A 13,829-nucleotide genomic window follows, 5' to 3' on the forward strand; every position below is an offset into this window, starting at 1 on the left:
GAGAAAAATCGAAATTTCGGTTTTTTACAATTAACATGTACTTTTTTAGATCGAAAATTTTGCATAACTTTTTTGTTATTAAAGATAGAGCTTTCATTTAAAAACAGTCAAGTAGTCCTAGCGAAAAGGCACCTTGCACATAATTATTAAAATTGAAAAAATTATAGTTTTTGAGAAAAATCGAAATTTCGGTTTTTTACAATTAACATGTACTTTTTTAGATCGAAAATTTTGCATTACTTTTTTGTTATTAAAGATAGAGCTTTCATTTAAAAACAGTCAAGTACTCCTAGCGAAGAAGCACCTTGCACATAATTATCAAAATTGAAAAAATTATAGTTTTTGAGAAAAATCGAAATTTCGGTTTTTTACAATTAACATGTACTTTTTTAGATCGAAAATTTTGCATAACTTTTTTGTTATTACAGATAGAGCTTTCATTTAAAAACTGTTAAGTACTCCTAGCGAAGGGGCACTTTTCGCGTAATTATCAAAATTGAAAAAATTATAGTTTTTGAGAAAAATCGAAATTTCGGTTTTTTACAATTAACATGTACTTTTTTAGATCGAAAATTTTGCATAACTTTTTTATTATTAAAGATAGAGCTTTCATTTAAAAACTGCCAAGTACTCCTCGCAAAGGGGCACCTTGCACATAATTATCAAAATTAAAAAAATTATAGTTTTTGAGAAAAATCGAAATTTAGGTTTTTTACGATTAACATGTACATTTTTAGATCGAAAATTTTGCATAACTTTTTTGTTATTAAGATAGAGCTTTCATTTAAAAACTGCCAGGTACTCCTCGTAAAGGGGCACCTTGCACATAATTATCAAAATTGAAAAAATTATAGTTTTTGAGAAAAATCGAAATTTCGGTTTTTTACGATTAACATGTACTTTTTTAGATCGAAAATTTTGCATAACTTTTTTGTTATTAAAGATAGAGCTTTCATTTAAAAACTGCCAAGTACTCCTCGCAAAGGGGCACCTTGCACATAATTATCAAAATTGAAAAAATTATAGTTTTTGAGAAAAATCGAAATTTCGGTTTTTTACGATTAACATGTACTTTTTTAGATCGAAAATTTTGCATAACTTTTTTGTTATTAAAGATAGAGCTTTCATTTAAAAACTGTTAAGTACTCCTAGCGAAGGGGCACCTTTCGCGTAATTATCAAAATTGAAAAAATTATAGTTTTTGAGAAAAATCGAAATTTCGGTTTTTTACAATTAACATGTACTTTTTTAGATGGAAAATTTTGCATAATCTCTTTGTTATTAAAGATAGAGCTTTCATTTAAAAACTGCCAGGTACTCCTCGCAAAGGGGCAGCTTGCACATAATTATTAAAATTAAAAAAATTATAGTTTTTGAGAAAAATCGAAATTTCGGTTTTTTACGATTAACATGTACTTTTTTAGATCGAAAATTTTGCATAACTTTTTTGTTATTAAAGATAGAGCTTCCATTTAAAAACAGTCAAGTACTCCTCGCAAAGAGGCACCTTGCACATAATTATCAAAATTGAAAAAATTATAGTTTTTGACAAAAATCGAAATTTCGGTTTTTTACAATTAACATGTACTTTTTAGATCGAAAATTTTGCATTACTTTTTTGTTATTAAAGATAGAGCTTTTATTTAAAAACAGTCAAGTACTCCTAGCGAAGGGGCACCTTGCACATAATTATTAAAATTAAAAAAATTATAGTTTTTGAGAAAAATCGAAATTTTGGTTTTTTACAATTAACATGTACTTTTTTGAATCGAAAACTTTGCATAACTTCTTTGTTATTAAAGATAGAGCTTTCATTTAAAAACTGCCAAGTACTCCTCGCAAAGGGGCACCTTGCACATAATTATCAAAATTAAAAAAATTATAGTTTTTGAGAAAAATCGAAAATTCGGTTTTTTACAATTAACATGTACTTTTTTAGATCGAAAATTTTGCATAACTTTTTTGTTATTAAAGATAGAGCTTTCATTTAAAAACTGTTAAGTACTCCTAGCGAAGGGGCACCTTTCGCGTAATTATCAAAATTGAAAAAATTATAGTTTTTGAGAAAAATCGAAATTTCGGTTTTTTACAATTAACATGTACTTTTTTAGATCGAAAATTTTGCATTACTTTTTTGTTATTAAAGATAGACCTTTTATTTAAAAACTGCCAAGTACTCCTTGCAAAGGGGCACCTTGTACGTAATAATCAAAAACTAAAAAAATTGTAGTTTTTGAAAAAAATCTAAATATCGGTTTTTTACAATTAACATGTACTTTTTTAGATCGAAAATTTTGCATAACTTTTTTGCTATTAAAGATAGAGCCTTCATTTAAAAACTGTTAAGTACTCCTAGCGAAAAGGCATCTTGCACATAATTATTAAAATTTAAAAAATTATAGTTTTTGAAAAAAATCAAAATTTCGGTTTTTTACAATTAACATGTACTTTTTTATATCGAAAATTTTGCATAACTTTTTTGTTATTAAAGATAGAGCTTTCATTTAAAAACAGTCAAGTACTCCTAGCGAAGGGGCACCTTGCACATAATTATCAAAATTAAAAAAATTATAGTTTTTGAGAAAAATCGAAATTTCGGTTTTTTACAATTAACATGTACTTTTTTAGATCGAAAATTTTGCATTACTTTTTTGTTATTAAAGATAGAGCTTTCATTTAAAAACAGTCAAGTACTCCTAGCGAAGGGGCACCTTGCACATAATTATCAAAATTGAAAAAATTATAGTTTTTGAGAAAAATCGAAATTTCGGTTTTTTACAATTAACATGTACTTTTTTAGATCGAAAATTTTGCATAACTTTTTTGTTATTAAAGATAGAGCTTTCATTTAAAAACTGCCAAGTACTCCTCGCAAAGGGGCACCTTGCACATAATTATCAAAATTGAAAAAATTATAGTTTTTGAGAAAAATCGAAATTTCAGTTTTTTACGATAAACATGTACTTTTTTAGATCGAAAATTTTGCATAACTTTTTTGTTATTAAAGATAGAGCTTTCATTTAAAAACTGCCCAGTACTCCTCGCAAAGGGGCACCTTGCACATAATTATCAAAATTAAAAAAATTATAGTTTTTGAGAAAAATCGAAATTTAGGTTTTTTACGATTAACATGTACATTTTTAGATCGAAAATTTTGCATAACTTTTTTGTTATTAAAGATAGAGCTTTCATTTAAAAACTGCCAAGTACTCCTCGCAAAGGGGCACCTTGCACATAATTATCAAAATTGAAAAAATTATAGTTTTTGAGAAAAATCGAAATTTCAGTTTTTTACGATAAACATGTACTTTTTTAGATCGAAAATTTTGCATAACTTTTTTGTTATTAAAGATAGAGCTTTCATTTAAAAACAGTCAAGTAGTCCTAGCGAAAAGGCACCTTGCACATAATTATTAAAATTGAAAAAATTATAGTTTTTGAGAAAAATCGAAATTTCGGTTTTTTACAATTAACATGTACTTTTTTAGATCGAAAATTTTGCATTACTTTTTTGTTATTAAAGATAGAGCTTTCATTTAAAAACAGTCAAGTACTCCTAGCGAAGGGGCACCTTGCACATAATTATCAAAATTGAAAAAATTATAGTTTTTAGAAAAATCGAAATTTCGATTTTTTACAATTAACATGTACTTTTTTAGATCGAAAATTTTGCATAACTTTTTTGTTATTACAGATAGAGCTTTCATTTAAAAACTGTTAAGTACTCCTAGCGAAGGGGCACTTTTCGCGTAATTATCAAAATTGCAAGAATTATAGTTTTTGAGAAAAATCGAAATTTCGGTTTTTTACAATTAACATGTACTTTTTTAGATCGAAAATTTTGCATAACTTTTTTATTATTAAAGATAGAGCTTTCATTTAAAAACTGCCAAGTACTCCTCGCAAAGGGGCACCTTGCACATAATTATCAAAATTAAAAAAATTATAGTTTTTGAGAAAAATCGAAATTTCGGTTTTTTACGATTAACATGTACTTTTTTAGATCGAAAATTTTGCATTCCTTTTTTGTTATTAAAGATAGAGCTTTCATTTAAAAACAGTCAAGTACTCCTAGCGAAGAAACACCTTGCACATAATTATCAAAATTGAAAAAATTATAGTTTTTGAGAAAAATCGAAATTTCGGTTTTTTACAATTAACATGTACTTTTTTAGATCGAAAATTTTGCATAACTTTTTTGTTATTACAGATAGAGCTTTCATTTAAAAACTGTTAAGTACTCCTAGCGAAGGGGCACCTTTCGCGTAATTATCAAAATTGAAAAAATTATAGTTTTTGAGAAAAATCGAAATTTCGGTTTTTTACAATTAACATGTACTTTTTTAGATGGAAAATTTTGCATAATCTCTTTGTCATTAAAGATAGAGCTTTCATTTAAAAACTGCCAGGTACTCCTCGCAAAGGGGCAGCTTGCACATAATTATTAAAATTAAAAAAATTATAGTTTTTGAGAAAAATCGAAATTTCGGTTTTTTACGATTAACATGTACTTTTTTAGATCGAAAATTTTGCATAACTTTTTTGTTATTAAAGATAGAGCTTCCATTTAAAAACAGTCAAGTACTCCTCGCAAAGAGGCACCTTGCACATAATTATCAAAATTGAAAAAATTATAGTTTTTGACAAAAATCGAAATTTCGGTTTTTTACAATTAACATGTACTTTTTAGATCGAAAATTTTGCATTACTTTTTTGTTATTAAAGATAGAGCTTTCATTTAAAAACAGTCAAGTACTCCTAGCGAAGGGGCACCTTGCACATAATTATTAAAATTAAAAAAATTATAGTTTTTGAGAAAAATCGAAATTTTGGTTTTTTACAATTAACATGTACTTTTTTGAATCGAAAATTTTGCATAACTTCTTTGTTATTAAAGATAGAGCTTTCATTTAAAAACTGCCAAGTACTCCTCGCAAAGGGGCACCTTGCACATAATTATCAAAATTAAAAAAATTATAGTTTTTGAGAAAAATCGAAATTTCGGTTTTTTACGATTAACATGTACTTTTTTAGATCGAAAATTTTGCATAACTTTTTTGTTATTAAAGATAGAGCTTCCATTTAAAAACAGTCAAGTACTCCTCGCAAAGAGGCACCTTGCACATAATTATCAAAATTGAAAAAATTATAGTTTTTGACAAAAATCGAAATTTCGGTTTTTTACAATTAACATGTACTTTTTAGATCGAAAATTTTGCATTACTTTTTTGTTATTAAAGATAGAGCTTTTATTTAAAAACAGTCAAGTACTCCTAGCGAAGGGGCACCTTGCACATAATTATTAAAATTAAAAAAATTATAGTTTTTGAGAAAAATCGAAATTTTGGTTTTTTACAATTAACATGTACTTTTTTGAATCGAAAACTTTGCATAACTTCTTTGTTATTAAAGATAGAGCTTTCATTTAAAAACTGCCAAGTACTCCTCGCAAAGGGGCACCTTGCACATAATTATCAAAATTAAAAAAATTATAGTTTTTGAGAAAAATCGAAAATTCGGTTTTTTACAATTAACATGTACTTTTTTAGATCGAAAATTTTGCATAACTTTTTTGTTATTAAAGATAGAGCTTTCATTTAAAAACTGTTAAGTACTCCTAGCGAAGGGGCACCTTTCGCGTAATTATCAAAATTGAAAAAATTATAGTTTTTGAGAAAAATCGAAATTTCGGTTTTTTACAATTAACATGTACTTTTTTAGATCGAAAATTTTGCATTACTTTTTTGTTATTAAAGATAGACCTTTTATTTAAAAACTGCCAAGTACTCCTTGCAAAGGGGCACCTTGTACGTAATAATCAAAAACTAAAAAAATTGTAGTTTTTGAAAAAAATCTAAATATCGGTTTTTTACAATTAACATGTACTTTTTTAGATCGAAAATTTTGCATAACTTTTTTGCTATTAAAGATAGAGCCTTCATTTAAAAACTGTTAAGTACTCCTAGCGAAAAGGCATCTTGCACATAATTATTAAAATTTAAAAAATTATAGTTTTTGAAAAAAATCAAAATTTCGGTTTTTTACAATTAACATGTACTTTTTTATATCGAAAATTTTGCATAACTTTTTTGTTATTAAAGATAGAGCTTTCATTTAAAAACAGTCAAGTACTCCTAGCGAAGGGGCACCTTGCACATAATTATCAAAATTAAAAAAATTATAGTTTTTGAGAAAAATCGAAATTTCGGTTTTTTACAATTAACATGTACTTTTTTAGATCGAAAATTTTGCATTACTTTTTTGTTATTAAAGATAGAGCTTTCATTTAAAAACAGTCAAGTACTCCTAGCGAAGGGGCACCTTGCACATAATTATCAAAATTGAAAAAATTATAGTTTTTGAGAAAAATCGAAATTTCGGTTTTTTACAATTAACATGTACTTTTTTAGATCGAAAATTTTGCATAACTTTTTTGTTATTAAAGATAGAGCTTTCATTTAAAAACTGCCAAGTACTCCTCGCAAAGGGGCACCTTGCACATAATTATCAAAATTGAAAAAATTATAGTTTTTGAGAAAAATCGAAATTTCAGTTTTTTACGATAAACATGTACTTTTTTAGATCGAAAATTTTGCATAACTTTTTTGTTATTAAAGATAGAGCTTTCATTTAAAAACTGCCCAGTACTCCTCGCAAAGGGGCACCTTGCACATAATTATCAAAATTAAAAAAATTATAGTTTTTGAGAAAAATCGAAATTTAGGTTTTTTACGATTAACATGTACATTTTTAGATCGAAAATTTTGCATAACTTTTTTGTTATTAAAGATAGAGCTTTCATTTAAAAACTGCCAAGTACTCCTCGCAAAGGGGCACCTTGCACATAATTATCAAAATTGAAAAAATTATAGTTTTTGAGAAAAATCGAAATTTCAGTTTTTTACGATAAACATGTACTTTTTTAGATCGAAAATTTTGCATAACTTTTTTGTTATTAAAGATAGAGCTTTCATTTAAAAACAGTCAAGTAGTCCTAGCGAAAAGGCACCTTGCACATAATTATTAAAATTGAAAAAATTATAGTTTTTGAGAAAAATCGAAATTTCGGTTTTTTACAATTAACATGTACTTTTTTAGATCGAAAATTTTGCATTACTTTTTTGTTATTAAAGATAGAGCTTTCATTTAAAAACAGTCAAGTACTCCTAGCGAAGGGGCACCTTGCACATAATTATCAAAATTGAAAAAATTATAGTTTTTAGAAAAATCGAAATTTCGATTTTTTACAATTAACATGTACTTTTTTAGATCGAAAATTTTGCATAACTTTTTTGTTATTACAGATAGAGCTTTCATTTAAAAACTGTTAAGTACTCCTAGCGAAGGGGCACTTTTCGCGTAATTATCAAAATTGCAAGAATTATAGTTTTTGAGAAAAATCGAAATTTCGGTTTTTTACAATTAACATGTACTTTTTTAGATCGAAAATTTTGCATAACTTTTTTATTATTAAAGATAGAGCTTTCATTTAAAAACTGCCAAGTACTCCTCGCAAAGGGGCACCTTGCACATAATTATCAAAATTAAAAAAATTATAGTTTTTGAGAAAAATCGAAATTTCGGTTTTTTACGATTAACATGTACTTTTTTAGATCGAAAATTTTGCATTCCTTTTTTGTTATTAAAGATAGAGCTTTCATTTAAAAACAGTCAAGTACTCCTAGCGAAGAAACACCTTGCACATAATTATCAAAATTGAAAAAATTATAGTTTTTGAGAAAAATCGAAATTTCGGTTTTTTACAATTAACATGTACTTTTTTAGATCGAAAATTTTGCATAACTTTTTTGTTATTACAGATAGAGCTTTCATTTAAAAACTGTTAAGTACTCCTAGCGAAGGGGCACCTTTCGCGTAATTATCAAAATTGAAAAAATTATAGTTTTTGAGAAAAATCGAAATTTCGGTTTTTTACAATTAACATGTACTTTTTTAGATGGAAAATTTTGCATAATCTCTTTGTCATTAAAGATAGAGCTTTCATTTAAAAACTGCCAGGTACTCCTCGCAAAGGGGCAGCTTGCACATAATTATCAAAATTAAAAAAATTATAGTTTTTGAGAAAAATCGAAAATTCGGTTTTTTACAATTAACATGTACTTTTTTAGATCGAAAATTTTGCATAACTTTTTTGTTATTAAAGATAGAGCTTTCATTTAAAAACTGTTAAGTACTCCTAGCGAAGGGGCACCTTTCGCGTAATTATCAAAATTGAAAAAATTATAGTTTTTGAGAAAAATCGAAATTTCGGTTTTTTACAATTAACATGTACTTTTTTAGATCGAAAATTTTGCATTACTTTTTTGTTATTAAAGATAGACCTTTTATTTAAAAACTGCCAAGTACTCCTTGCAAAGGGGCACCTTGTACGTAATAATCAAAAACTAAAAAAATTGTAGTTTTTGAAAAAAATCTAAATATCGGTTTTTTACAATTAACATGTACTTTTTTAGATCGAAAATTTTGCATAACTTTTTTGCTATTAAAGATAGAGCCTTCATTTAAAAACTGTTAAGTACTCCTAGCGAAAAGGCATCTTGCACATAATTATTAAAATTTAAAAAATTATAGTTTTTGAAAAAAATCAAAATTTCGGTTTTTTACAATTAACATGTACTTTTTTATATCGAAAATTTTGCATAACTTTTTTGTTATTAAAGATAGAGCTTTCATTTAAAAACAGTCAAGTACTCCTAGCGAAGGGGCACCTTGCACATAATTATCAAAATTAAAAAAATTATAGTTTTTGAGAAAAATCGAAATTTCGGTTTTTTACAATTAACATGTACTTTTTTAGATCGAAAATTTTGCATTACTTTTTTGTTATTAAAGATAGAGCTTTCATTTAAAAACAGTCAAGTACTCCTAGCGAAGGGGCACCTTGCACATAATTATCAAAATTGAAAAAATTATAGTTTTTGAGAAAAATCGAAATTTCGGTTTTTTACAATTAACATGTACTTTTTTAGATCGAAAATTTTGCATAACTTTTTTGTTATTAAAGATAGAGCTTTCATTTAAAAACTGCCAAGTACTCCTCGCAAAGGGGCACCTTGCACATAATTATCAAAATTGAAAAAATTATAGTTTTTGAGAAAAATCGAAATTTCAGTTTTTTACGATAAACATGTACTTTTTTAGATCGAAAATTTTGCATAACTTTTTTGTTATTAAAGATAGAGCTTTCATTTAAAAACTGCCCAGTACTCCTCGCAAAGGGGCACCTTGCACATAATTATCAAAATTAAAAAAATTATAGTTTTTGAGAAAAATCGAAATTTAGGTTTTTTACGATTAACATGTACATTTTTAGATCGAAAATTTTGCATAACTTTTTTGTTATTAAAGATAGAGCTTTCATTTAAAAACTGCCAAGTACTCCTCGCAAAGGGGCACCTTGCACATAATTATCAAAATTGAAAAAATTATAGTTTTTGAGAAAAATCGAAATTTCAGTTTTTTACGATAAACATGTACTTTTTTAGATCGAAAATTTTGCATAACTTTTTTGTTATTAAAGATAGAGCTTTCATTTAAAAACAGTCAAGTAGTCCTAGCGAAAAGGCACCTTGCACATAATTATTAAAATTGAAAAAATTATAGTTTTTGAGAAAAATCGAAATTTCGGTTTTTTACAATTAACATGTACTTTTTTAGATCGAAAATTTTGCATTACTTTTTTGTTATTAAAGATAGAGCTTTCATTTAAAAACAGTCAAGTACTCCTAGCGAAGGGGCACCTTGCACATAATTATCAAAATTGAAAAAATTATAGTTTTTAGAAAAATCGAAATTTCGATTTTTTACAATTAACATGTACTTTTTTAGATCGAAAATTTTGCATAACTTTTTTGTTATTACAGATAGAGCTTTCATTTAAAAACTGTTAAGTACTCCTAGCGAAGGGGCACTTTTCGCGTAATTATCAAAATTGCAAGAATTATAGTTTTTGAGAAAAATCGAAATTTCGGTTTTTTACAATTAACATGTACTTTTTTAGATCGAAAATTTTGCATAACTTTTTTATTATTAAAGATAGAGCTTTCATTTAAAAACTGCCAAGTACTCCTCGCAAAGGGGCACCTTGCACATAATTATCAAAATTAAAAAAATTATAGTTTTTGAGAAAAATCGAAATTTCGGTTTTTTACGATTAACATGTACTTTTTTAGATCGAAAATTTTGCATTCCTTTTTTGTTATTAAAGATAGAGCTTTCATTTAAAAACAGTCAAGTACTCCTAGCGAAGAAACACCTTGCACATAATTATCAAAATTGAAAAAATTATAGTTTTTGAGAAAAATCGAAATTTCGGTTTTTTACAATTAACATGTACTTTTTTAGATCGAAAATTTTGCATAACTTTTTTGTTATTACAGATAGAGCTTTCATTTAAAAACTGTTAAGTACTCCTAGCGAAGGGGCACCTTTCGCGTAATTATCAAAATTGAAAAAATTATAGTTTTTGAGAAAAATCGAAATTTCGGTTTTTTACAATTAACATGTACTTTTTTAGATGGAAAATTTTGCATAATCTCTTTGTCATTAAAGATAGAGCTTTCATTTAAAAACTGCCAGGTACTCCTCGCAAAGGGGCAGCTTGCACATAATTATTAAAATTAAAAAAATTATAGTTTTTGAGAAAAATCGAAATTTCGGTTTTTTACGATTAACATGTACTTTTTTAGATCGAAAATTTTGCATAACTTTTTTGTTATTAAAGATAGAGCTTCCATTTAAAAACAGTCAAGTACTCCTCGCAAAGAGGCACCTTGCACATAATTATCAAAATTGAAAAAATTATAGTTTTTGACAAAAATCGAAATTTCGGTTTTTTACAATTAACATGTACTTTTTAGATCGAAAATTTTGCATTACTTTTTTGTTATTAAAGATAGAGCTTTCATTTAAAAACAGTCAAGTACTCCTAGCGAAGGGGCACCTTGCACATAATTATTAAAATTAAAAAAATTATAGTTTTTGAGAAAAATCGAAATTTTGGTTTTTTACAATTAACATGTACTTTTTTGAATCGAAAATTTTGCATAACTTCTTTGTTATTAAAGATAGAGCTTTCATTTAAAAACTGCCAAGTACTCCTCGCAAAGGGGCACCTTGCACATAATTATCAAAATTAAAAAAATTATAGTTTTTGAGAAAAATCGAAAATTCGGTTTTTTACAATTAACATGTACTTTTTTAGATCGAAAATTTTGCATAACTTTTTTGTTATTAAAGATAGAGCTTTCATTTAAAAACTGTTAAGTACTCCTAGCGAAGGGGCACCTTTCGCGTAATTATCAAAATTGAAAAAATTATAGTTTTTGAGAAAAATCGAAATTTCGGTTTTTTACAATTAACATGTACTTTTTTAGATCGAAAATTTTGCATTACTTTTTTGTTATTAAAGATAGACCTTTTATTTAAAAACTGCCAAGTACTCCTTGCAAAGGGGCACCTTGTACGTAATAATCAAAAACTAAAAAAATTGTAGTTTTTGAAAAAAATCTAAATATCGGTTTTTTACAATTAACATGTACTTTTTTAGATCGAAAATTTTGCATAACTTTTTTGCTATTAAAGATAGAGCCTTCATTTAAAAACTGTTAAGTACTCCTAGCGAAAAGGCATCTTGCACATAATTATTAAAATTTAAAAAATTATAGTTTTTGAAAAAAATCAAAATTTCGGTTTTTTACAATTAACATGTACTTTTTTATATCGAAAATTTTGCATAACTTTTTTGTTATTAAAGATAGAGCTTTCATTTAAAAACAGTCAAGTACTCCTAGCGAAGGGGCACCTTGCACATAATTATCAAAATTAAAAAAATTATAGTTTTTGAGAAAAATCGAAATTTCGGTTTTTTACAATTAACATGTACTTTTTTAGATCGAAAATTTTGCATTACTTTTTTGTTATTAAAGATAGAGCTTTCATTTAAAAACAGTCAAGTACTCCTAGCGAAGGGGCACCTTGCACATAATTATCAAAATTGAAAAAATTATAGTTTTTGAGAAAAATCGAAATTTCGGTTTTTTACAATTAACATGTACTTTTTTAGATCGAAAATTTTGCATAACTTTTTTGTTATTAAAGATAGAGCTTTCATTTAAAAACTGCCAAGTACTCCTCGCAAAGGGGCACCTTGCACATAATTATCAAAATTAAAAAAATTATAGTTTTTGAGAAAAATCGAAATTTCGGTTTTTTACAATTAACATGTACTTTTTTAGATCGAAAATTTTGCATAACTTTTTTGTTATTAAAGATAGAGCTTTCATTTAAAAACAGTCAAGTAGTCCTAGCGAAAAGGCACCTTGCACATAATTATTAAAATTGAAAAAATTATAGTTTTTGAGAAAAATCGAAATTTCGGTTTTTTACAATTAACATGTACTTTTTTAGATCGAAAATTTTGCATTACTTTTTTGTTATTAAAGATAGAGCTTTCATTTAAAAACAGTCAAGTACTCCTAGCGAAGAAGCACCTTGCACATAATTATCAAAATTGAAAAAATTATAGTTTTTGAGAAAAATCGAAATTTCGGTTTTTTACAATTAACATGTACTTTTTTAGATCGAAAATTTTGCATAACTTTTTTGTTATTACAGATAGAGCTTTCATTTAAAAACTGTTAAGTACTCCTAGCGAAGGGGCACTTTTCGCGTAATTATCAAAATTGAAAAAATTATAGTTTTTGAGAAAAATCGAAATTTCGGTTTTTTACAATTAACATGTACTTTTTTAGATCGAAAATTTTGCATAACTTTTTTATTATTAAAGATAGAGCTTTCATTTAAAAACTGCCAAGTACTCCTCGCAAAGGGGCACCTTGCACATAATTATCAAAATTAAAAAAATTATAGTTTTTGAGAAAAATCGAAATTTAGGTTTTTTACGATTAACATGTACATTTTTAGATCGAAAATTTTGCATAACTTTTTTGTTATTAAGATAGAGCTTTCATTTAAAAACTGCCAGGTACTCCTCGTAAAGGGGCACCTTGCACATAATTATCAAAATTGAAAAAATTATAGTTTTTGAGAAAAATCGAAATTTCGGTTTTTTACGATTAACATGTACTTTTTTAGATCGAAAATTTTGCATAACTTTTTTGTTATTAAAGATAGAGCTTTCATTTAAAAACTGCCAAGTACTCCTCGCAAAGGGGCACCTTGCACATAATTATCAAAATTGAAAAAATTATAGTTTTTGAGAAAAATCGAAATTTCGGTTTTTTACGATTAACATGTACTTTTTTAGATCGAAAATTTTGCATAACTTTTTTGTTATTAAAGATAGAGCTTTCATTTAAAAACTGTTAAGTACTCCTAGCGAAGGGGCACCTTTCGCGTAATTATCAAAATTGAAAAAATTATAGTTTTTGAGAAAAATCGAAATTTCGGTTTTTTACAATTAACATGTACTTTTTTAGATGGAAAATTTTGCATAATCTCTTTGTTATTAAAGATAGAGCTTTCATTTAAAAACTGCCAGGTACTCCTCGCAAAGGGGCAGCTTGCACATAATTATTAAAATTAAAAAAATTATAGTTTTTGAGAAAAATCGAAATTTCGGTTTTTTACGATTAACATGTACTTTTTTAGATCGAAAATTTTGCATAACTTTTTTGTTATTAAAGATAGAGCTTCCATTTAAAAACAGTCAAGTACTCCTCGCAAAGAGGCACCTTGCACATAATTATCAAAATTGAAAAAATTATAGTTTTTGACAAAAATCGAAATTTCGGTTTTTTACAATTAACATGTACTTTTTAGATCGAAAATTTTGCATTACTTTTTTG

Source organism: Anthonomus grandis, unplaced genomic scaffold, assembly GCF_022605725.1.
Source record: "Anthonomus grandis grandis unplaced genomic scaffold, icAntGran1.3 ctg00000286.1, whole genome shotgun sequence".
Taxonomy (NCBI): domain Eukaryota; kingdom Metazoa; phylum Arthropoda; class Insecta; order Coleoptera; family Curculionidae; genus Anthonomus; species Anthonomus grandis.